Here is a 26,281-nt window from a genome sequence, read left to right on the forward strand (position 1 = left end):
GGGGTGGAGGTGAGGATTTGTCACCCTCCTCACACCTAGACATCACCTCTGCTCAGGAAAGGGAGATTCAAACCGAGTTCAAATTCTTCAGTGGGCTTCAGCGCAGGTTAATGATGGCTCCCGAGATGACCTGCATATTATCCATGAACTGCAAACTACTTTTAACGACTCAAAGTAATTTCTTGAACTTTGTTCAACACTAGATGCTCTGGTCTGGTTGACAAGGTGATGATTGGTCAAAGGTTGGGCTTGATGACCTTGGAGGCCATTTCCAACCTCAATGCCATCCCTGTGCCCCCTCCCCGCAGGCCCCGCTGCCCTCCCAGCCCGCGGGCACCAAACACACGCGGAACACCAGCCGAGGAGGAAATTAATAATTACCAGCTCTGAAGCAAATTCCCTGAACATGCAATTATTTCACCCCAAAACGCTCCTGAGCAATCAAAGACAAGGTGGAGAGCAGAGCAGTTAGCAGAGAATCGTGTAATGAAATAATTATTTCCAGTGTAATTGGCACGGAAAGCGCCGCGTGAGGGGCGGGCGAGGCAGAGCGGTGCCCAGAGCGGCCCCAGAGCCCCCAGCCCTGTCCCCTGATCCCTGCCCGTGGGTGACTCCAGATCCACACCTCCGTGGATTCAAGCACACCCCTCTCTGCACTGAAACGGGGTGGAAGCAGTGAACGGCTGCAGACCACAAACACACCACTGGCTCCTCCTAAAAGGCAGCTTTCGTTAGGTTTTGTTGGCTTGTGGAGCCACTTGTGCTAATGCTTCTTTCCCCCAGCTTCCCCATCCAAGCACTCCCTGCTCACAAAGTGCTCTCAGCAGCAGCAGCAGCCTCGGGCTCTGCTCGTCATTCCCTGTCATCCAGCTCCTCTCACATGTTCTTTCTTGTGGTGAAAAGGGGAATAAAGAGGAGTCACTGAATGCAGAGCAACGCTCCATCCTCTCTGCTTCCCCTGTAAAGATCTTTTTATTCCCCTCTGAGCAGGAAGGCACCATAAAATGACAGCACTAAAAGGCTGCTGGGAACTGGGAGAAATACAATCGCAGATGTGCTGGGAACGTCTGCACGGGCAGAACTGCGGAGCTGCGTGACCCGAGCACCTGCCCTGGGGGCCAGGCGAGCCCCAGCTTGGGATGTGAGCTCAGGGAAGGGACAGGCACGGGGATGGCCCGTGGAGGGCACAGAGGTGGCCCATGGAGGGCACAGGGATGGCCCGTGGAGGGCACAGGGATGGCAGGCACAGGGATGGCCCATGGAGGGCACAGGGATGGCCCATGGTGGGCACAGGGATGGCCCGTGGTGGGCAGAGGGATGGCCCATGGAGGGCACAGGGATGGCCCGTGGCAGGCAGAGGGATGGCCTGTGAAGGGCACAGGGATGGCCCGTGGAGGGCACAGGGATGGCAGGCACAGGGATGGCCTGTGATTGGCACAGGGATGGCCTGTGGTGGGCACAGGGATGGCCTGGTGGAGGGCACAGGGATGGCCCTAGCAGGCATGGGGATGGCCCGTGGTGGGCACAGAGATGGCCCGTGGTGGGCACAAGGATGGCCCGTGGTGGGCACAGGGGACGTAGCAAGTGCCCATGTTAAGCTGTAAGAGCAGCTGAACATCACATCCCTGGCAGTGCAGAGAAGGAGCAGAGCCCAGGACCCCATTCCACGCCTGTACCTGCGTTATCTGGGGTGGATCACCTGGCAAAGGGCTTTTCTACATCTCCCCAGCTCCTTCCAGCCCTCGCACGCTCCTCCCAGCATCACCATCACCCACAGCGCTTCCCACGGGCAGCACGCTGCTCCTGCCACTCGTGCTTGCCACGTGCAGCACAGCGACGCCACGAGCAGGAAATCACCCCACTTCAACAGAAAATAAGTTTAAGAAGATCTATTCTCCTCTTAGTGCTGGATCATCAGTGCCCTGCCAACAGGGTTGGTGTGGCTGTGGCAGCCACAGACACCAGAGCAGGAGCTGCACGTGGTAACAAGCTGATTTTTCACTGTCCCTGCTGTCCTGTCTCAGGAACTGATGAACACAGCTCTTGCGGAGCTATTCGGGTGATTCCACTCTACATCTCCAGTAGCCCGAGGCTAGGAGGGGTTGGTGCTGGTGGAGGTGGGTGGAGGGCAGCGCAGCCTTCCTGCTGCTGGCACCAGGGCAAGGTGACCACCTGGAAACTGCTGCAGGAGCGGGTTCAGGGAGCCCGGGGAGGAGGCAGCACCCAGGGCAAACGCGGGGCCGGCTGCAAACACCAGCCTGGCATTTCTGGCTGTGACCTGCTCCACCACCGAGCTGCCAGCCTCTGTTTGTGAGCCCCGTGGTCAGCACTGGCCTGGTACTGCCATGGGGCTCAGGGGGGCTAGGACTCCCACACGCCCAGACCCTGCCCAGGCCACCCTTAGAGGCACCAGGAACACGAGAAGGGGCCTGGGGCTGCATGCAGGAGGTGAGCCCCAGATCAAGGGGCATCCTTACAAACCTGCTGAGTGCTCAAGGCCCCTTGAAGCCCCTGTGCTGCCTCTCCAGAGCTGGGCAACAGCATCAGTTTCTGGATTGGATCCACTGGCCCTGAGCACCCCCTTGGGTTACAAATGCAAATCAAACAGAGGAGAAAGAGAAGAGAGGTCTGTGATGTTAAACTGGGGACGTGTCACCCTCCCTGCCCTGCCCTGGGCTCGCCTGAGCCGAGGTTAAAGCACTCACAGCCACTCCTGGGGTCAACAGCTTGGGGGGCACATGGCACCTGGCCAGCCCAGGTGACACCGGCACAGGCACCGCTGTGCCCAGCACAGCGCCTGAGCCCAGGGGACAACAGGGACCCGTGCCCAGGACAGCCACGTGGGGCTGTCACACCGGGGACCTGCTCTCCTGTCCCACCCTGTCCCTTCAGGAACAAAGGAGCTTAAAAGCCACAGAACCCCTGAGGCTGGAAAAGCCCTCCCAGCCCATCGAGTGCCAGCTGTGCCCTGTCCCCACCTTGTCCCCAGCCCAGAGCCCTGAGTGCCACCTCCAGCCCTTCCTGGGACACGCCAGGGATGGGCACTCCAAACCTCCCTGGGCAGCCCCTCCAACGCCCAACCATCCTCTCCATGCAGAAACTCCTCCTGATGTCCAACGTGTCCAACAGCCCCAAGAAGCCCAGACAGAGCCCTCCTGGCCCAGCCTAGCACCCCCCTTGGTGTGGTCACTGTTTCCAGCCAGAGACAGCACTGCTGCAACCTGGAGATCCCTCCAGGCCACACATCCCCAGCTGGACACTGCCTGTCCCCAGGGCAGGGGGAACAGTGGGCAGCTGGGGGTTGGTGGCTGATGCTGCGGGTCCTGTTCCAGGCACGGAGCCAGGGCAGCTGAGGCAAAGGGAAGACACGGATGCTGTAATTGGAAGGTGCCTGGGAGTTGTCAGTGCTATCAACAGAAAGGCAATTACTGTTTGAAAATTAATCTTTTTTTGTTGTTGTTGTTGTTGTTGTTGTTACCCTATTGTTATTCCCTTTTTAATGTCAGAATAAGCAAAACGGGAGATTACCTGGTGTGCTCTCTCTTGAGGGAAAATGCAGTTAAAATGGAAATGAGCAGCAGGCTGGCAGCACCTGCTCCTGCCCAGGGATAGGTGTGCAGACCCAGGGCCGGGCTGAGCCCCTCCACCTGACCTCCTCTGCACCTCCTTTCCCAGCACAGCTCCACTCCTCCACTGCCACCCAGCCCCGCTGTCAGGGGGCAGTGTCCCTGTCACCCCACACCTCGTCGGCTCCTGCACTGCCCCTGTTTTCTCCAGCAGCTGGCACAGGGGGTCTCAGCTGTGAGAGGTTCTTTCTTTCCCTCCCACCCAAGCTCTCAGTCCCTGTCCTGGCCACCACACGCTGCTGGAGCCTCTCCTGGCCCCGCTGTGCCCACAGGAGAGGGGACATCTCTGGCAGCGCTCCAACACAGGCTTCAGACAGCTCCTCTCTCCAAACCCCACATGTGACACGAAACCCCTCCTGAAATCCATCATCTGGGGCTCTCCCACAGCTTCCTCAGCTTTCTGTGCAGCTCCCAAAGTGTCTTGTTTGTCTTTGCTCCTCGTTCGTTTCTGCGTAATTTCACCCCTCAACACATCTTTAATTAACAGCTCCGTGCTGATGACTCACAGATGCATCTTTCAGCTCCAGACACCTCTCCTTCAGCCAAGCCCCAAATCCTGGCACCCTCCCAGCCCTGGGCAGGTCTGTCCTGTCCTGGGCAGGGGTGGGGACACTGCCCCTCTCTCCTTGCAGCTTTCCCCACGTTCCTCTCCATCGCTGGGATCAACGCCCTGATCTCACAGATAACTCGGCCCCGTGGCTTGGCCTCACCCTCGGCTGGGATGGCCTGGCCTGGCTGCCCCCACACGTGCCATCTTTGGCCCAGGGACTGAAGGTGCCCTCTCTGCTGTTTCCTGGTAAACAAAATCCCATCTCCACACTGATCCAGTTCTTCCCTTTGGCTGCTCCTCCATTCACACTCTGCCAGAAGATCCTGGGGAAGGTCACAGCCCCAGGTGTCACCTCAGCGTCCCCCTGCAAACCCTTTCTCTGCCTCCTCTTCCTCACAACTGCTTTACGTCCTTCCTCCCTCCTGAAATGAGCTTATCACAGGATCCCAGCCTGCTCTGGGTGGGAAGGGACCTTAACCCTCGTCCCATTCCAGCCCTGCCGTGGGCAGGGACACCCTCCACGGTCCCTGGCTGCTCCAGCCTGGCCTCGGGCACTTCCAGGGCTGGAGCATCCACGGCTGTTCCCCTGGAGAGCCCTGTGGGAGGTGTGTTTGCCCCTGGCCTGACAGTGGCTGTGTGGGGCAGGAGCTGCAGGCCCCCCACCCCTGCCAGCCCCACCCTGCCAGCTCTTGCGGGTGGCTCTGGGGACCAGCAGCCAAGTCATCCCACAATCCTGGCTGTCACTACTACAGGGAGCAGCAGAGAGAAGTCACAGGCTCCAAGGCAACTCACTCATGACTCAAAAAAACTGGGTGGGGGTGGCGGGGGTGGTTTGAATTCACATGGATGCCATGCAAGCGAAAGAAAAACCAAACTTTGGCTCCTTTAGCAAATCATACAGTTGGGGACCAGCACCCAAAACCAAATAGAATAAAAAATTATGTTCTTGGTGCAGCAGAGGAGGCTGACACAGAATGAAGAGACGCCAGAAAACACAGGAGGAGATGAAAAGCTGCGCTGGCTGGCTGAGGAGGCTGGGAAGGAGAAGCAAGGAAAACTGAGAACGGCAAAGGGAATCATGAATGATGCCTGTTTCTTGTAAAAACAAATTTTAAAAATATTCATCACTCCCAGCCCGTGGAGGTTTCGGACTCGGTGCTGTAAACAGGCTCAGGAACACGGCAGATGCCTGCCCCCCCGTCAGCAGCCTGCGGCCCCCCGGGAGCAGCACTGCCACCGCAAGTGCCGGGAGAGCAGATTGCCTGGTGCCAGCCCTCACCTTTCTCCAGGGTGGGAGCAATCGGGGACATTGATCGCTGCGGCGAGAGAGCCGCTAACGATGTGTTGATGAACGCAAAGTTAATTCCCCGATACATTTCCTACAAACCGTTTCCTTAGGAATTCTCCTCGGGGCCCGAGAGCGCTCGCAGGAGCCGCTGCTGGGTCCCGGCCGCTGCTCGGGGAGGATCAGCAAATGCGGCGGGGTTGTGCTCGGCGGGGCTGCTGCCGGGGGAGCGCCTTTCCCGGGCAGGGACAGGGACAGGGGAGCGGGCACACGGCGAGCCGGGCCCTGGCGGGGCGGGTTGGCCTTCTCCTCCCGCAGAAACCCCGGTGCAGCCCAGCGGGAGCAGTTCCCTGAGCTGGGTCACGCAGAGAGTGGAAATTCAATAGGAAAATGGAAATATCTTTCGCTGCACCACAGGGGAAAGCGAGAGCGGGGCACCGGGGAGGGGGGCGGGCAGCGGAGAGGTGGCCTTGGGACAAGGGGGGCACAGGGAGAGGGCACGGAGGGAACTGAGAGCCCCGCAGGGCACAGCGCGGCCAGAGCCGGGGAGCGGCGCCGAGAGATGCTCCGGACACCGCTGCCAGGGCAGAGCGCGGCTGAGCCCCGGCAAGCGCTCCACAGCTCCCGGAGAGGAGCACTTCCCAAAGGAGGACATGAGGAATGCGCTCCGCGAGGGCAGGAGGGCTCCCGCATCCCCCGCAGCCCCGCAGCCCCACAGCCCCCGCAGCCCCGCAGCCCCGCAGCCCCCGGAGCGCTGCCGCTCCCAGGGCGCAGGGCTGAGCTCCATCGGGGCCCGCAGCCCGGAGGGGGCTCCTCCCGGGACTGTGCGCATTCCCAGAGCTCAAAACCACCGCCAGCCCCGGTACGGAGCGTGGGGCCCGAGCAGGAGCAGAGCAGAGCTGCGCCGAGCGCTCGTGGTGGGAAGCAGATGTTCTGCTCACGGAGCCGAGCACCCACGGGGAACGGGCGCTTTTTGCATCCCTGTCTCCTTCTGAATGAGAAAGCACCGACTTAGCAGCAAAGCCCGTGGACAAGCAGCTCAGAATAACGCGGTTCTCCGGTCTGATTTGCGCAGCGTGCCGCGGGAGCGCGCATCGTGCCAGGGATTGCCGAGGCTCTGGCTTTGCAGGCTCCTTCAGCCCGTGGTAAAGAGCACATGGCGGGGATTCCAGCGCCCGCGGGCAGCGGCACAGGCGATTGCTCCTCGCTGCCGAGCCTGGAACAGCCAGAGCCCTGCCCTGCGCCCCAGGCCCCGGGACACGGACACAGCCCCGGCGGGGACGGGGGCACAGGGACAGGAGCTCTCGCAGCTCTCGGGGCCAGCGGGGCGGGACTGGAGGGACCGTGCCCATCCCTCCCGAACCTCCCGCAGCACCGCCGGCCCCTGGGGGACGAGGGGCAGGAATTCTGCCTGGCTGCTTCCCATCGGAGCAAAAACCTCCGGGGAGAGGATGGACCCAGCCCGGCGCCAGGCCCCGGGGCCAGAGGAGCCGCAGGAGCATCCCCCAGCTCCTCCTGGGGCTGCCTCCCCCAGCTCCCCCAGCTCCTACTGGGGCTGCCTCCCCCAGCTCCTCCTGGGGCTGCCTCCCCCAGCTCCTCCCGGGGCTGTATCCCCCCAGCTCCTCCCGGGGCTGTATCCCCAGCTCCCCCAGCTCCTCCGGGGCTGCCTCCCCCAGCGCTCCCCCGGCCCTGCTCCTCCTCGCCGGGCTCGGGGCCAGCCCAGGCACAGCAGCTGGCTCTGCTTTCACACGGAGCAGCTCTGGCTTTCTCTGCACACCCCGGGACCTCTCTCAGGCCTTGGAGGGGCTGCCAGGAAGGTTTGGATCATCATCCCTGGAGTGTCCAAGGAGCTCCTGGAGGTGGCACTCAGGGCTCTGGGCTGGGGATGGGGCTCAGCTGGGACTCGATGGGCTGGGAGGGCTTTTCCAGCCTCAGGGACTCTGGGATTCTTCCCCTTTTCCCCAAGGCCCCCATCTGCTCACATATAAAATTCATTTTCGTTTGCAGTTCATGACCTGATCTTTGATTTTCCCCAACACTTAAATATTCTCAATCAAGGGTGGGGCAGAGACAAGGAGCCCATGAGCATCACCAGCTGAAATTCTTCCCGTTCTTTCCATTTTTCAAATGCTGATGGGTCCCAGCTACAGGACACCTTGTCCTTGTGCATCACTCACACCTACTTGGCTATGACATTTATTTTCATGGGATAAATGGTATGTGGAGGAGAGGAAACAACCAGATCCATTTTGTGCTTTGGATTCCATTTTACTTAGAATGTTAACTAAAACCGCTGTGAGTCCTTTTTAAAATAGTCATACTTTTAAAAATGGAAAAATTCTCACTTTTTTCCTTTAAAATTAAAATTCACTGATGAGACACACTCAGCAGTGAAACAGCTTAATTTTGCTCATCATCATCAAGAAGCTTTTGAGTGACAGAGTCAAGTTAAAAAGCCCTGATTAGCACATGAAATGACATAAAGGATCCAAACAAAAGCAGAGCTTCAGATCCCTCAAACACCCCAAATAAATAAAATGTTGGTGTTGGCAAAGCTTCTTTGTGGGATCTCCAATTCAGGAGAGAAAAGAATTCCCTTTTTCTCCTGGAGAAGCCTCAGGTGTGGCTACACACCAGCCAGCAGTAAAACCTGACCTGGCCAAGGGAGAGGAGTGACCCTGCGGTGTCCCCTGTCCCCTCAGCCTGCTCAAGATGAAAAAGCAAATAATTCCAAGCACTGTGGGGAACCTGAGCCAGCGGGGGCTGCTCCTCTGAGCCCCCCTCAGGCAGTGCTTTCCCCAAGTACCTGGGTCCCCTTTTCCTGGAGGACCTCAACACCTTCCCTGTCCTGCAAACAAGGTTGGCTGAGATGTGAGACGTGGCATTTCCAGACAAAGCAGCCAGATTCCAAAAGGAAAGTCTGAGAGAAACAGGAGAAAAGCCCCAGCACAGAAACGCTTCTGTCACACCCTGAGTGTCACCCGGTGACCTCTGAGAGCCAGCCGGAGTGGAAGCAGCCCGATGAATTCAGAGAGGGGAGCAGAGAGGGGTGGAAAAGCACCTTCTGCTCCTCTGGAGGAGCACCAGGAGCACTGCAGAGCAAAAGCTAAAGGGCCTCATTCAGATTTAAAGGTAGTTAAAGCCTGTGGTTCCTAATGGATTATCACACTTTAAAATAAAGCAGATGCGATGTGCTCAGCTGAGCTGCCTCCCCTGACACCCCGAGCTTTTAGAACTGGCCCCAGCCCATGCCCACTAAAACTCCATCAAATAATTACCAGCACTTTGGCTGGGGTGGAGCTTTAACCTCACTCTGCATCACTGGAGGAGAAATTCAGAATCCAGCTTCTGAGTTGTGAAGGGGATTTGAAAGGCCTGTGCTGCTGCCCCACACTCCCACTTCATCTCGTGGGTACCGCTGAGCCCACGCCTGCCCAGGCAGAGCCCCGGAGCTCTGCCCTGGCTGCTCCCGGGGCATTTGCACACGGGTGACACCCAAACAGGCAGAGAGAGGAGCTGGTGTCTCAGAAATGCCAGCTGGGCACTGCAGCAGGCCGGAGCTGTGCACCACAGGGACAGCTCTGAGCCCGTGCCACCCCCGTGGTGACCCCTCGGAGAGCCAGGGCAGCCCCACCAGAGCTGCCTCCCGTGCTGCTGGAAAGGCCACTGCTTTTCTGGAGACACACAATGTGCTCCCACTTTAATTCCAGCATGTGGATCAAGTAATTGTTTGGATTTTAATATTGAGTCTACGTTTCACTGATTTGCATTTAAATGTGTTGTCAGAGAACTTCCAGAAGTCTTTAATAAGAAGGCCGATTTGCATTTTAATGTGCACTTAAAGAATTTGAAGAAGTCTTTTCATGTGAGCTGTGTTATCTGAGGAGCGTTCACACTGGAAGGGAATGAGAGCTGCAAGTCCAAGTCTAACAAAACTGCTGCTGAGACACAGCCCAGCCTTGCTGGACTAACAAAACTGCTGAGACACAGCCCAGCCTTGCTGGGCTTGGGTGAGGAGAGAAATGGTCTCAGTGCAGATGTGGTTCAGAGGAGAGCTGGGAAGGGGTTGGTGTGGCTGGGGAGCAGCTCGGGGGGCTGAGCACTCCTGCCAGGGCTCTGGGGGACCCTGGCCTTGGGACAGAGACCCTCGGGGGGCTAGGGACTCTGCAGGGCTCAGCTGGAGCTGCCCAACACCAGCTGGGTGACCATGGCTCGCTGGCACTGCCCTGCAGGGTGAGGGACACGCAGCTTCTCTTCTCCAGCCCCTTTACCTTGGGCTCTCTCCGGGAGCAATTGGACGTGCCTGCAGATTATCTTAACAGAAAATTGGATTTCTACCCTGCTCTTTGTGTTCTCATCTGAGAATGAAATGTGTTCGATCTGCAGAATAACTCAGATGATCATATAGTAAAATCACAAATAAATAAAACTTAAAGTTATAGAATATCCTGAGTTGGAAGGGACCCACAAGGATCATCAAAGTCCAACTCCTGGCCCTGCACGGGACAGCCACGGGAATGTATCTTGTGTGTCTCCAGATTATGAAAACAGGCACTGGACCTACTCTCTACAAAAAAACCTTTCAAGCTCAGTTAATCTTGAAAGTAAACCAGGTCAAAAATCCCTGCATAAATACCCCAAGCAGCCAGAAGTGCCCATTCCAGGCAGGAGCAGAGCTGCAGCCCCCTCCCCTGCAGGGCAGCCCCTTGGCTCTGTCCTGCTGCTCAGCACGGCTGAGCCATCTATCAGACATAAATGACCCGGGGAAACAAAGCCGTTCATTTTTGGAAGACGAATCCTTCCCTGCTCACTTCACGTAACTTCACTGTAGCCAGTGGCTCGGGCTGTGAGCTGCCGGCGTGCTGGCACCGCCGCCACCCTGCCTGGCACTGCCATGGAGCTGGGCAGGGGCTGGGGCGGCCTCTGCAGCCTCCCTGCCCTGCCCGGGCCTGGTGAAACAGCTCACCCTGCCCTGTGCTCCCCAGCTGAATCAGAACCAGTAGGCACGGAAAGACCACCAAGCCCAGCCGTTGACAAATCCCGGAGTGACAGAATATTCTGAGCTGGAAGTGACCCACAGGGACCACCGGGTGCCCCCACGGGGACTGAGCCCACAGCCCCGGATCATCGGCACCACGCTCTGCCCAGCTGAGCCAGCGCCGGGGCTAAACGCAGCTCCATAAAATAGACACAAATATATGAGATACACAGCCCCATGTCCAGCTGCTGCCGGGCACGGCCGCCCTCCCGCAGAGCTCTGACCAGCCACCTCCCAGCGCAATCCAGAGTTTAAAAGCTGCAATTAACCAAGAGGAGACATATGCAGGGAGGCAGCGCAGTAATTAGAGCACAGCAAAGCGGGTGCTTCAGAGTTTCCATTCCATAACACATAATTGGTACATAAGTGAGAGTGTTTGTTTGTTTACTCAGAGCAGGGTCACCTACTGCTGTCGCTGAACAAAGCTGTCACGGGGTTTAGATGGAATAGGCTTCTGCTGCTTAAGCCAATTATTTTCTCACCAGAGATCAGAGCATCAATAAAAACCAACAAATAAACCAGTTCTGATCAGCTGAAATATTGGTTGTGTGGGGGTTTTGTTGTATTTTTACTGCAGTAAACAAAGCCAGTGTCACATCCACACGGCACTGCCAGCTCCTGGCCTGAGCTGAGCTTTGTCAGGACAGCTTTGTGCCACCCTGTATTGAACCAGCAGTTCCAAAAGCAGGGGCACCTTCCCTTGTTGCAGAAAGCTGTTTGTGGTGGCTTTGCGTGGTGACAGTGACACAGGTGTCACCGTGTCATCTGGCACACTGCTCTCAGGGTGTGCAACGCACACCTACCCAAACTGCAGCTGGGAAGGCTGAAGACCCAATAAAGGAGCACTGAGGTGATTTCAGCCCCGTGGTGGATGGGCTCAGCACTCCTGGTCCTGCAGCCACAGACAGTGCATCCTCTTTTCCTCAGGACCTGGAGGCTGGAGCACGTCAGCTCCAAGGGCTGTGAGCGAGGGGCATCACGTGGAGCCAGCTCCTCTGGGGACATACGGGACATGTCCCTGTCCTGCAGCAGGAGCCTGTTCTGCGTGAGGGTGTATCCAGGTGGACGTGTTCAGAACAGCTCAGCAAAGACGTGACTCCTGTACATCCAAACAGCTTCTGGCAAACGGTGTCGCTCTGGATTTATCAGCTGGATGGCTCTGGAGCGGCTGTGTCCCTGTGCAGGCTGGCACACAGCAGGACAGAGCTGGCTGTGCCAGCCCAGCCACCGAGAGCACTGAGCACACACGGCCCAGGGCACGGCACACCCTAGGGCAGAGCACAGCACACACGGCCCAGGGCACAGCCCAAGGCACAGCACACACAGCCCAGAGCAGGGCACAGCCCAGGGCAGGACACAGCCCAGGGCAGGACACACACAGCCCAGGCCTCTCTGTTTGCATTCCCAGCTGAGAGGGGAAGCTTTGGTTTGGAGCGGCAGCCCCAGGGCCCTGCTGGAGCACAGGGACACAAGGCACAGCCCAGCAGCCCAGCCCAGGAATGGGGGGCACAGCCCAGCAGCCCAGCCCCAGGAATGGGGGGCACAGCCCAGCAGCCCAGCCCCAGGAATGGGGGGCACAGCCCAGCAGCCCAGCCCCCAGGCACAGGCCGTGGGGGAGCCCCCTTTTTGGAAAGGCTCTTGGCATATCCCTGACTGGGACCTTCTCTGCTCTGGGGCTCAGTGTGGCTCTCGGGGATCTGGCCGTGCCCACTGCTCACAGCAGCACCCACAAATACAAGCCAAGGCCTTGCACAAAGCCTGCTCGAAGGAAATACAATTTTCCCCCCACAAAACATTCTTTAAGGTTTATCTTAATCTCTTCTTTTCAGTCACTGCATCCCTTGGGAATAAGCACATTAAACCACTGATGATCTGTACAAGCAAGGAAAGGAATTACAGTGCCATTATCAATACAAACCAATTTAAAATCCCTCCAATATTTAGAGAAGAGCTACAGCACAGTTGCAAACAAAATCTCTGATCACTTTTTCAAACAATATTTAATCTGTCCTATAGCCATGGTCTGTAAAAGCTGCATCTGCAAACAAAAAGTAGTATGGGACTGAGGCTGTCACTCCAGCTGAGCAAACACTTTCCGGTGTCTCTGATATTCCACTCATTATTCCATTTACTCGACTCACCAAACCACACTGATGATTGTTCCTTGCAGTGGAGAAACCTGGCAGGGTCAGGTGCAGGAAATTTGGGTGCAGGAAATTCTCCCTGGCCCCAAGGTGACGGTCCATGTCCCCACAGAGCGCAGAGGACACTTGGAATCCAGCTCTGTTTCCTTGGCAGACGTACGGACACTCCTGCCAGGGACACAGAGCCCAGCCAGGGGTCTGGGGGCAGCTGCAGGTGGCACGGGAGTCAGTGGCTGCTGTGATGTTCACCGTGAAATGCTCACTGCTCACCTCCAGCCCCCAGGGGTACTGCAGCCCCCAGCAGAGCAGTGGTGGTGCTCCCCATAGCCCCTGCCCCTCAACCCCTGCCCTTCTGCCCCTTCTGCCCCTTCCCCTCAGCCCCTGCCCTTCTGCCCCTTCCCCTGATCCCCAGTCCCTCAGCCCCTTCCCCTCAGCCCTGCCCAGCCCCTCAGTCCTTCCCCTCACCCCATCCCCGGATTATCTCCAGCCCCTCTGGCTATGGCACGGCCTTCTCGGTCAATGTCGTCTTACCCGGGATAATTATGGAAAATGCTCATTATCAGAAATAGGTGGGAGGGTGATTCTGTGTGCTCCGGGGGATCCCCAAAGCCCAACCCATCAGCTTGGCTGGCCCAGCAAGAGGGGACGTGCCAGCCCTGCGGGGACAAGGCGTGACCCAGCTTTGGAGAGGTGGTCGGGCATCCCTGAGCCCCCCTGCAGCCTTCAGCCAGCTCCTGCTCCCCCCAAACCCCTCACATCTCCCCCAGCACAGACAGCGAGCAGGGCCCGGGGCCAGGGAGGGATCCGGGGTCCCCGGGTGCCCCTGTCCCCTCAGGGCTGCATGCCCGGAGCTGCCGTGCTTGAAGCGGGGGAACAGAGCCAGCAGAGCTCGTGGGCTGGAGCAGGCAGAGCTGCGATTGCACATTTGCATGCGGGAGAGAGGGTGAGCAATGGCAGCAGGCACGAGGGAGGAATACCCGAAGCTGATTAGCCCACACCTGCGCTGCTGCTCTGCCCTCGCCCGCGCTTCGGGGGTTTGGAGGAGCCTTCCCTGCAGCCGCGCTCCAGGCTGGCAGCAGGAAACGCACCCAGGACAGGGAACCCCGTTTGTGGGGTTTGGAGGAGCCTTCCCTGCAGCCGCGCTCCAGGCTGGCTGTGGGAAGCTCACCCAGGACAGGGAACCCCGTTTGTGGGGTTTGGAGGAGCCTTCCCTGCAGCCGCGCTCCAGGCTGGCCGCGGGAAACGCACCCAGGACAGGGAACCCCGTTTGTGGGGTTTGGAGGAGCCTTCCCTGCAGCCGCGCCCCAGGCTGGCTGTGGGAAACGCACCCAGGACAGGGAACCCACCAAGATTTATTTCTGCTGGCCCGGGCACTTGATCACAGTCAGACCTCAGCAAAGCGTTCCTTGTTAGGAGGAAGCCGGGCAGACACTTGCTCAGTGCTCTAACCCTTGGGACATGTTGTTTTCCCCAATCTACAGATCTCGAACACCTCCAGCTTGTTCCAAGCGCAGGGAGCTCGGGGACTCTCCTGCTCTCTGCTCTGGGCTCTAAATTAAACACCAGCAGCTGCTGGCACCAGCTCCCGTGCCCAGCTGCGCACAGCAAACCTGCAGGAGCAGCTCCCTGTGCCGTGTCACACCTCGCCCTCCCAGGAGGTGCCAGCTGCAGCCCCAGCAGGGACAGAGCCCAGGCACAAGCCAGGCTGGCACATGGGGGACGTGGCTGAAAGGGAGCTCCTGGGTCCCCCCCGAGTGTGTGACACGGGACAGGGCCGCCAGGCTGGAGAATGGACACAGTGCTTTGTGCCAAACCCTGGGGCCTTCCCATGAAAATTAGTGCTGTGTGGCGAGTGTAAAATATTCAGGGGGACATTAATAATTTGTAGCAGTACATGTATTTTCTTTCTGTAAAAAATGAAACAAGCTTATAAATTATGACAAAAAGACAACCCCGTGTTTCACGACAGGGTTAGATAATCCCATCCTTACTGGCATAAAAGTGGGGTCAGCCTGGGGTTATTCCAGTGCAAGCAAGAGCAGAAGCCTGCCCTGCCATCCTCACCCCCAGTGGGCAGCCTCGGGTGGGGAGCCAGGGCAGGGGTGGGAGCCAGGGCTGCCTCCCCATGAGCCTGGTGCAGGGCCAGCTCTTCCAGAGGAGGTTAGGCTGAGCACATGGGAACAGTAAATAAAATATACAGAGAGGAGTTTTGGGCAGAAATTGGGCTATTTCAGACTGTCGTTCCATGGGAAAGAGATTCTGAGACTTGTGCATGTGCACAGGCACAAACGCACTCAGGGAAAGAAGAAATGACAAGCAGAGCAGTAACAACAATAGTCAGAGAGTAATTTGTTCTTAACCTGTTCAAAATAAAAATAACTGGTGAACGAGTTCACTCCTTGGACCATCTGCATCTCATAAACATAAGTTAAAATCCTGACACCATCTGTTCCATTGGAATTTTAATGCCTCACCAATATGCCAGCTCCCAATCCTGCAGCAAGGCCAGCAGCCCCCTCACTCACCAACCCTCCAGCTGGGGCTGGGCTTTGCTGGGAGGGGAACGGCCTGGAGCCAGCCCAGGCAGAGCAAGCCAGGGGCTTCTGCTCCCCCAGGCCACCAGCAGCCCCCAGGAGCCCCCCCAGCCCCGATGGAAACTTGGGCAGGACATCTGAGCAGTAAAATATGAACAGAAAAAAATCCTCTGGGTTCTCATAGAATATGTTTTGTTCTCTGCAGGAGCACCCATTTGCCACCCTGCAGTGTCAGCAGCATGTGCAGCCCTTCCAGAGGGGAATCAGCCCTTCCAGAGGGGAATCAGCCCTTCCAGAGGAGGATCAGCCCTTCCAGATGGGATCAGCCCTTCCAGAGGGGAATCAGCCCTTCCAGAGGGGATCAGCCCTTCCAGAGGGGAATCAGTCCTTCCAGATGGGATCAGCCCTTCCAGAGGGGAATCAGCCCTTCCAGAGGGGGATCAGCCCTTCCAGATGGGATCAGCCCTTCCAGAGGGGGATCAGCCCTTCCAGAGGGGATCAGCCCTTCCAGAGGAGGGATCAGCCCTTCCAGAGGGGGATCAGCCCTTCCAGAGGAGGGATCAGCCCTTCCAGATGGGATCAGCCCTTCCAGAGGAGAATCAGCCCTTCCAGATGGGATCAGCCCTTCCAGATGGGATCAGCCCTTCCAGAGGAGGATCAGCCCTTCCAGACGGGATCAGCCCTTCCAGAGGGGAATCAGCCCTTCCAGAGGGGGATCAGCCCTTCCAGAGGGGGATCAGCCCTTCCAGGAAATCTCAGCCTTGCAATGGGGCCCCATCACCACCACGGTGCAGGTCCAGTCCCCTGGTGTCCCCTGTGCCCTGCGCTGGCCATGGAGGTGGCTGTGACTGCCCAGCCCCTCCGCTCCTCTGCCAGGCCCCAGCCACGCTCACCTCCCTGGCTCTGGGCATGGTGACAAACAGATGCTGAGATCCCAGCCTGAGCCAGTGAAATCAGGCATAAGTTTGGATTCAATGGCAAAAAAATGTCCTGTGAAGTGTCTAAAAAAACCTACTTTGCTAAATTAGCCTAGCAAGATTTATCCCATCTTTTAATTAATCATTACTAGAGAGGTTGTTGAAAGTCTTGGCGTATTTTTTATTGGTCCAAGTGGGAAGAAATCCATTTTAAAATGGAAATTAATATAATATCTGCATGGCCTTCTTCAGTGATTTTTTTTTTTTGGTTAGCAATATTGTGGAGTTACAAACCATACATCATGTCCTGTGCTGCTCAGAATCAATTTCTTCACAGAGGAAAACCAGAAATGTGCTCCCTCACCACTGCAGGATATAAAGTGAATGAAGCTGAGGGAGGGAAGAAAGGCAAAGCACAACCAAGCAAGTAAATCTCACAGACGTAGCCCATATCCATTTTTTCCTGATCAATGGAACTCTGTAGGCATGTTCACAAAATTTAATTAAGTTCTGTTCCCCAAGAAATCTATGTGCAATGCTTCCCTGCAATTATTTATTTACTGTCTGCCATGTAGCTTTTAGCTTTCCTCGGGAGAATGCTGGATTTCTGCTGCGCTTCCATCAGCACAGCCTGCTCCAAAGGCTCTGGGGGAGGGTTTGCTCTTCCCTCTCTGGCTCTGGGTTGATTGTCTTTTTGCAAAGAAAATCTGTGAATGTTTTTAGACATTCTAAAATTCTACTTCAGTATCACAGAGTCACGGAACCGTGGGTGCCTCGGGCTGGAAGGGACCTCAAAGCCCACCCAGCGCCACCCCTGCCATGGGCAGGCACTGGAAGGGCACGACTGGGTCGCCCTGAAGCTTCTCAGCTCCATTCTGATGGTGTTTGCACCAAAGCCACGAGCAAAAGCAGCGAGAGCAGCGTCCACTGAAGGCCGGGCTGCTGTGCTGCCAGCCAGGGATGCCGTGGGAGGGAGCCAGGGCTCTGCCTGCTGCCAGCCAGCCTTGGGCTGACCCCCAGCCTGCTGCTGCTGCAGACTCGGGGCCCCGTGCTCTGCCGTGGGCTTGCCTGGGCCTGGCACAGCGTGCAGCAGGCACCCCAGGGATGGGAACCATGCCGTGACAGGAGCAGAGCAGCCCCAGGCAGCCCCGAATCCCCTGGCTTGTCTGCAGGAGCCCGAGAGGCTGCGGAGCCGCGCAGGGAGAGGTGGGCAAATCTGTCACCCTCCCACTCGAGCAGGGCCTGGCTGCCAACGTGCCACCTGCCTCGTCCCAGCCTGCTGGGACACGTGGGCTGCTGCTGGAGGGAAGGGAGGCAATTATTGACAGTTTCAAGTGGATCAGCTCCAGGCCTTCGAGTCTCAGCACACCAAAGATTATTTGGGCTTCTTAAACCCAGAAAACTTTTATAAAGTGAACACTGATGCTTCCTAGGTACAAGTCAAGTATTTTGAAGATTTAGAAATGGAAATAAGACACAGCAGACCCTCCCCACCAGTGACCTCCGCTAGATCTGGGACCTGGGGTCTCATCCAGCCCTGGAGATGTCCCTGAGTTGTGAAAATTCTTCCCACAGACCAAACTTAAACGAACTTTTCAATCCCTCTGCAGGAAGTGGCACCTCTTGACTTCTGCCTTCACCTACAGGACTCCAAAGCAGCAGATTCTTTAATCAAGTCTTTACCAGTGAAAGCATTGTTATCAGCATCCTCATTTAAATATTCTTTGTCTACAAGGGAAGGCAGAGAAGGTTTCTGTCTGCAGACTCTGCTCTGAGGGAAGGGAACGGTTTAATCCTCACGTAATTCAAGTGCATTGACTTGAGAGAATAGAGGGTTTGCTCTCCTGAATGCTCACAAATCAATGAAATCAAGAACACCTGGAAACTGCTCTTCTCCCTGCTAGAAAGGAGAGGGTTTGCATCCTGGTGATCGTGGCCCTGCCAGGGAGAGCAGAGCCACCCTTGGGCTGCACCTGGGCTGGGTTAAACAGCGCCCAGGGCAATTCCTCAGGCCCTGGGCACAAAACCTCTCCCACTGGGAGCCTGTGGCTCGAGAGGTGATGGCAGGAGGGAGGCAAAGTCATGGTGTGCAGTGCTGGCAGCAGGGGTCAGGCAGAGCCCTGGGGTGGCAGCAGCAGGGCCAGGGCAGTGCCCGGCCCTGTGCTGGCACTGCTGGGGCACCTCCAGGGCTGGGGCAGCTCTGGAGAGCCCTGCAGGGGCTGAAGCATGGCCAGGGCAGGGAACGGAGCTGGGAAGGGGCTGGAGAGTTCCTGAGGGAGCTGGGAAGGGGCTCAGCCTGGAGAAAAGGAGGCTCAGGGGGGACCTTGTGGCTCTGCACAGCTCCTGGCAGGAGGGGACAGCCGGGGGCTCGGGCTCTGCTCCCAGGAACAGGGACAGGAGGAGAGGGAGCAGCCTCAGGCTGGGCCAGGGCAGGCTCAGGGTGGGCACAGCAGGAATTTCCCCATGGAAAGGGGGCTCAGGCCCTGGAACTGCCCAGGGAGGTTTGGAGTGCCCATCCCTGGAGTGCCCAAGGAAGGGCTGGAGGTGGCACTCGGGGCTCTGGGCTGGGGACAGGGTGGGCATCAGGCACAGCTGGGACTCAGTGCTCTGGGAGGGCTTTTCCAGCCTCAGGGATCCCGGGATCCTGGGGCTCTGTGACAGTGTGTCACGGCCAAACTCCTGAGACAGAAGGAACCCAACTTCCAGGAAGTTTTCAGCAGCATTTTCCCAGCAGTGACCTCTCAAGGCAGCGCAGGTGCTCTGAAGCAAAGCACATTAAATACATTCCTGTGTCACAGTGAGACATTCACCGTGGCAGCCTCTCCAATTAGCCAGCCCCCATGGGAGCACACGCTGCCGGGGCAGAGCTGCCCGACTGCTGGGCCAGCTCTGCTCGGGGGGAGCTGCTGCAGCTCTGCCGGGCCCAGCACAGCTCCTGCCATTAACCCGAGCTCCTCAGAGCTGCTCTTCTGACTCTAAAAAACATCAACAAGAAAGGGCATCAATAATATAATAAGTGGCATTATTTATGCATGGAAATTATGTTACCACTGACCACCACTGGACCATTAATTCAGAAAAAGAATTCCCTCTGCAGTTCTGCAGGAGAACAGTGGTCATTTGTTTTCCCCACAATTATGCTGCTACACCAAACCAAAGGAAAAAGCACCAGGCAGCCTCTTGAGGCCCAGTTCCCTGCACTGACTGATGGTCAGGAGAGAAAACCAAAGAAAACCAAAGCCAACACACTTTTAGAACAAGCAGCAACTCCTCAGATTCCTTGCTATTGATTTTGGCACGTCAGGACAAGGGGGTTTGAGATCCTCAGTGCTTCCCCTACACTCAGCTGCCACATGACAACACACTGAGGCACTGGCACTGTGAGGGAAGACTCTGTTCCAGCGGTCTATGAAAGCCCCACCATGGGTCCTGCTGGTAGATTTAGTGTAAGAGGTGGTCAAAAATCACATTTTTACAGGAGCATCAAAGGGCAGATTTGATGTTGACCTCCATGTTCACCTCCCATGTTCACCTCCCAGCCTTGGGATCAGCCTCTGAGATGCTTCGTGGGACCAGTGCTGGACTTGCTGAGAGAAATCCAGTGACATTCCCTCTGCAGGAGCACAAACACTCTCCCAAGCTCTCCGGTGGTGTGGTCTTTCCTCGCTCGAGCTTTGCTTGGAGTTTTTTGCTTTGGAAATATTTAAAGTGCAAAATTCAGTCAAAATCAGCATGTTCCACTGGGTTCTATTTCAGCCTGATTTAATTCCACTGTAAAAATACACTCTGATTCAGACTGATGGAAATTCAAGCTGAAGTCCTGAAAGGAGTCTCCTCCAAAATATGCAGAGAGGATTTTTTCCTCTAAACTTGACTTTGAGGCCCTGGCCTGAAGGCAGGAGGGCAGTGCTGGCTCTGTCCCCGCTGCAGCCCCTGCTCAGATCCAGGGTGGGAGCATCCCTCAGGCTGCTGCTCCCTCCAGACTGTTCTGGGAATGCTCCCCAGAGCCCAGCACCATTCTCCTCCTTGGAATTTGGTGTTTGGGGGTGTTGCACTCACTTTCCAACATCACAGCAGCGGGATTTCCGGGACGGATTGCTAACCAGGATGGCCACAGTTCTCCTCACTTTGTTTCTGGCAGAGGAATTTTTTAGCTGCCCTAGCAGCTAATCAATGAGCTCCTGGAAATCGTTAATCACGTCGTTAGGAGAGTCAGAGGCAGTGCAGGGAAATCTGTAACACGAGTGATGTATGAGCAGCTCCTGGGGGGAAGGACGTGAGCGAGAGTCGATAGAGGGGGGTCACCAGGGGCACCCTCCGCTTGACCAATTTACATTTGTGGGCATTTCAACTCAGCTTGCACCAGCTCCTGAAATGCAAAACGATTCTAACAGCTCCAGACTTCTCGCTCTCCTTCAAACACCATTAGACAGCTGACTTAGCACGCTGCTTTGGGGAAGCCAAGGAAAGCAGCCCAGCCAGGGCTCCGCCGGGCGTTCTCTTTCATTTACTCAGGCCCTGCTAGCAGAGATGAAGCCAAGGGACAATCGCTCCAAGGGACATTTGCTCCAGAAGCCGTAGAAGCGTGGAGCCGTGGAATGGTGTGGGTTGGAAGCCCTGTCACCCCGCGCCCGGGTAGAAAGTCCCTCTGTGCAGCCCAGAGAGGCTGGGAAGGCTCAGCCAGGTGCACGAGCTGGGAGCACGCCAGGCACCTGCGCTGAGCCAGGAGGGGACACACGCCTCAGCCCTGAGCCCTTGCACCACGCCTCAGAGCGGCCCTGGCTGAAGGCAGGAGGCGTTCCAGGTGTCCAGCACCCCCCAGATCATCCCCACACCACCTCCCCCACCGAGCAGATCTGCAGCTTCAGCTCCTCTGCTCCCGGAGCAGATCAGGAGGCCTGCTAATGGCAGCAGTGTCTGAGTGCATTCCAGAATTGACTCCGTGCATCTGAAAGCAGCAGGGGAATCGCTGCCACAGGATTCCTGGGTCTGGCCAGCTCAGGCAGCATTACACCTCGGTGACAATTGAAGTGACTCCACCAAGCCTAAAGCACTTCAGTCTGTTTTCTTCCTTCATAAAAAAAATGCAATTTTGAGCAAGGAAGCTCAAAGAAAAAAGGGTTCTTCTTTCTGTGGGAAAGATGTAATCTAGATTTTGCTTTGTGTCTCCATATTTATTGTACGTTAGCCTTGAACTTGAAAAGCCGAAAAAAAAAAAAAGAAGAAACTGAGAAAATATTGTGGTTGCAAAATTAAACAAATCCAGGATGGCTGGACAGAAAAAACCCAACGTGCTGCAAGGAAGTGTTTGTCTGCGTGCACAATATGTTGCTGGTATTTCTTGAACGGCAATGTCGGGTTGTGTTTTCTCATTTGCACTCCTTCTCTCTTTCTGATTCTGATTCCTGAGACCCACAGCTACACTTCAGCAAACTCTGGAGGAGGCCAGAGCTCACTGGGCTGAAGGAGCTGCAGAAAGGCGCTGCTGGGAGCTGTTCTCAGCCCTGCCCTGGGTCGTGGGTCTCCTCACCCACGCAGGGCTGGCATTCCCCGTGCCCGCTCCCCTCGCTGGCACGCCGCTGCTTCCAGCACAGCAAACCCTGCTCAGCTCCCCGCTGGGGCTGTGGGACCAGCGTGCTGCTCCTGGCAGCTCAAGGCTGCACTTTCAAACACACGGGTTTTCTTTTCCCCCCTAAATGCCAGCTCTCCCTGGTTAATCCGTTAGTCATTCCGGTCTTTTTCTGGATCACAGAGCAGCAGCAAGCGCCGCGGGGAGGCCGTGCCTCCATCCCTCCCGCGGGCCCCGGGGCAGCGCCGGTGCCTGGGACAGCCAGGATGTGCCCGCAGCCGTGCCCACGGCCTGGCCCTGGCTCCACCGGCCCCGCCGGAGTGTCCGCAGCACCCCTGGCACACTGCCCTGCTGGCAGCTTGGGAAGGGAGGGAGAACACAAACTGCAGGCCAGCACCCGCTGAACACGTCTGCAGGCAGGGCTGATTCGTGCCCTCAGCACAAAGCCCCTTCCTTCCCCCAGTCAGGGGACAGGGGGACAGAGGGACAGGGGGACAGGGGGACAGGGGGACTGAGGGACAGGGGGACAGGGGGACAGGGGGACAGAGGGACAGGGGGACAGGGGGACAGGGGGACAGAGGGACAGGGGGACTGAGGGACAGAGGGACAGAGGGACAGGGGGACAGGGGGACTGAGGGACAGAGGGACAGGGGGACAGGGGGACAGGAGGACAGAGGGACTGAGGGACAGGGGGGCTGAGGGACAGGGGGACAGGGGACAAGGGGACAGGGCGACAGAGGGACAAGGCTCCTCCTTGGCAGCAGCCTGCCTGGCTGCTGTGCAGCTGCTGGGACAGGGGTTGCTCCCAGGCCCACGAGGTGCCTGGAGCAGGGGCCAGATGGGGACAGAAGCAGGGCAGTCCATGAGGGGCACACCCCAGGGTCAGGGGTAACCCTGAGCAGTGAGCACTGGGCAGAGACAGGCCAGGAGCCAAAGCCATCCATGCTGCCTCCTCAACATCACTTTCTGCAGATTGTTAGAACAAACTCTGAACCCTAAATGCAACTGACTCTTGGGTCAAGTTTTGCTTTGCTTACTCACTGAGCAGCAGATTCTTGGCCTAATCTGACAATCAGATTCGACACAACTGGTTTCCAATAAATAACAGCATTTCTCATCTATGGAATAACTCTAATCAACAGCTCTGCGGGTTTTTCAGTCTGCCCTGACAAATTGGGAGAGCAAAAAAGCTTGGAGCAAGGTCCTTCAGCCATGAACAGGCTGACAGACCTGGCTGGCTGCAGCCCCACCACCTGCAGATGATCATCCTGGTGAGAGGGTTTGCTTTGGCAAGGGGAACCAGAGGCATCAATGATGACAATAATTACCTGGAAACAGAAACATCTCCTGTCAGCGGGGAAGAAGCTTGCATTATTCATTGGATTAGACTTCATTTTGCTCGCTTTGGGGTCATTTTGATCTTCACTGATTTAAAACCAGACAGAAGCAGCTCCTGGATCATGTGACAGTATTGGTTTAAAGAGAGCTGGGTGATGTTCCTCTCCCACATCTCGCCCGTTTGACAGCGCAGCTGTGGGTGTCACTGTGCAAAGACTGCTCCGTTTTGTGAGTCAAATTGCTGCCACACGATGAATTCATGAGTCAGTGGTAGGCACATCAGTATGGGATCCTTTAGCTCAGTCACACGCGCACAGTGACAGGCCCCAGCTGGCTGCAGCAATCCCAAAGGGCTCCTCTGGTAAAACAGACACCAGGATTATCCCGGGAACGGTGTCCCATGGACAGGCACCGGGGAATATCGCCCGACATGTCTCCTTCCTCCTGCCCATCCCCACCCAAGAGGATTCCTCTGTTTATCCCAGGATACTCTGCAGCCTGCTTCACAGACACCTCTGCCCATGAGCCTCCTGCCAGCAGCTGCAGGGCACACCTGGCCAGCTCCTGCACAGGGCAAGGTGGGGCCAGCACCCCCAGGGTCACGGGGTGAGCGGAGCCAGCACAGGGCCTGCAGGAGCATCATCCATCCATCCATCCATCCATCCATCCATCCACTCTTGGCTTTCAGAGCTGCAGCACCAGCAACACCTCACTGTTCCTTTGCACATCCTCAGGTGCCCGGGCTGCTCCCTGTGTGCAGCTGTGACGGGGCCAGTGCAAGGAAAGGCTCCACCAAACAGACCAACCGTCCTGCCAGCCCTTCTCAGGGGGAGAAGGGACGTTGGGGCAATAGCCATGTGAGATGGGGCTGACTGGCAGTTTTATGCCAGGCCATGCCATGCCATGCCATGCCAGGCTGTGTCCCTGAGGTCCCAGCTGCCCCACAGGCACACACATCCCGCTGTGTCACAGTGCTGCGGGCAGAAGCTCAGGCCTTGTCCCTTCCCACCCTGCTCTCCTGGCAGTGCCAGCAGCCACGGGCAGGGTGTCACCCCAGTGCTGGCAGAGCTGTGGCACTGGAAGGAGGCAGAGGGCTGGTTTGTGGGTTATGGTGGAGAGGAGCACGGTGCTGCCACGGCCCAGGAATGGGGCCAGGCCATGGGGGCTGAGCCAGCCCGGCTGCTGTCACAGCTCCCCAACACCACTGTCACCAAATGTTCCAGTGCACGCTTTCAGTTCATCACTAAAAGGCTGAAAACAGGTGAAAATGAACACCCAAGCACAGGCACCCCCTTCAAAAATGAGAGAGTTTGGAGATGAGGTTTTGCTTTAAGATCATTAAAGCAATAGTGGGGGGCAACCCACAAAATGGTTCTAGTCAGAAATCCAGCCATAGCCAGTAGAAAATTTAAGGAAATGTCTTTCTATAGCAGAAACCGGAGGGAAAGGAAATGCATGAGCACCCCCTCAGCTCTCACCCGCCTCCCCTCCCATGAGCAGGAGGCTGGCAGTGCCCCGTGCCCACCCCCGTGCCACCCCCATGGGAGCCGTGTGTCACAGAACTGCTCAGGGGTGGCTCTGCTGGCCCATCCCTGCCTGTCTCCAGGCCCTGCCGTGCCTCGGCCCACCTGGGGCTGGCTGAGCCCGGCTGTGTCCTTGTTGTGCCCACGCCCCGGGCTCTCCTCAGCAAACAGCTCGGGGCTGGTGGTGCAGGCTCACTCTGCAGGGATGGTTTGGGAAAGCCTCCCCAACGGGGAGCACTCTCTCTCACACCCCCTAACAGCGCTGGAACGGGCCCGTGGGGACAGAGGGCCATGCAATATTGATGGTGCAGTGCTCTGCCAGCACACGCCGTACCGTGTGAGAGCTGCTCAGCTCACACCCCCTGCTCCCTCTCAGCCACTTTCATGGGTTTGAACATGAAAAATGCTCTTTATCGTTCTGCCAACCACAGGCATTTTCCTTCCCAGTGCTATTTGGAGCATACAATGTATTTGGTCCATTGAAACGCCATTCCTCCCTGTATTCTTCCTCCTTTGGAACTAATCATCCATTTCCAGCTGGGAAGATTTCCTCCACAGGCCTTTCACAGGAGATCCTGAGCAGCCATCCGAAGACCACCTCTGCCTCTGCCTCCCCAGTTGTGTTCGATGCCTCCCAGGTTCAGGCCCATTAACCTGCTCCCAGCAGCTCGAGGATTAATGCTTACACAGACACAGCTGGCAGCATCTAAAGAAATAATTACGGCTAAGCAGCTGCGGAGGAGATGCCATGTTCCACTGCAAAGCCAGATGTCAGTTTTATTGGTCCTCAAAGCTTCAGATGAAAGGGCTTTGGGACAACAGGAATGGAATAATTTCGGGAGATTTGGAGAGGGAGCTCCTTTGCTCCAGGTGAGTTGTGGAGCTGCTGTCAGGTGCATCAGCTGCAGCCAGCCCTGAGTGTGGGGCCAGGGGAGATCCGCAGCCAGAGCTGCATGGCAGCAGCACCGGGCAGACCTGAACCACTCAGGCTGGGACAAGAAAGGGTCACGTGGCACCACAGCCATGGCTTTGGCTTTTACCTGGGGAAGGACCCTCTGAAAAATCCACCTTTGAAACTGTATCAGTGTCAAAACCCCACAAAACGGATCAGAGCCAAACCCAAAGCCTGCTGAGCTGAATAGGAATCTTTTCAGGAAATTCAGTCAGATTCAACTGATGAAAGAAGATCTTGTGACACCTGCTATGGACTTCATTCTCCAAAATTTCTACAGTACGTCTCCTCTTGGCCCCTACCCTGGCTGGAGTGATGTGGGAGCAGTGTGCAATCCTTTAAGGTAAAAATTTCAGAAATATGAAAATCAGGACTCTGTTCTGCTAATTCAGGGAAAGCCTGTGTTCATCCTCTCTTCAATTAGCAGAGATCATTGTGCCTATAAAGAACTTATATTTTTCCCCTTATTTTAAATATAAACACCAGCACAATTTTTCTAATCCATTCCTTTACCTACATTAATTCTCCTCCTAGAACTTGTACAAGACACTGTAATTTCAAACAGAAGCTTCTTAATAACACAAATCATCTATCCCTGTTGGAATATAAGCGGATCCATGACCTTAGAACTATTTTGCTAAGAAATCCAGCTAGAAAACTAATTTTAAGTAAGTCTACAGATGTCAAAAACCCAGATGGCTTTTCAGGATGCTAACTTAAGCTTCATTGCATAAGCAGATTAGGGCTGCCTGTTGAGCTCCACACAAGAGTGGATGGCACTGAATCCACGGAATTGCGCCCAAAC

The sequence above is a fragment of the Motacilla alba genome, chromosome 13 (assembly GCF_015832195.1).
Source record: "Motacilla alba alba isolate MOTALB_02 chromosome 13, Motacilla_alba_V1.0_pri, whole genome shotgun sequence".
Lineage (NCBI taxonomy): Eukaryota > Metazoa > Chordata > Aves > Passeriformes > Motacillidae > Motacilla > Motacilla alba.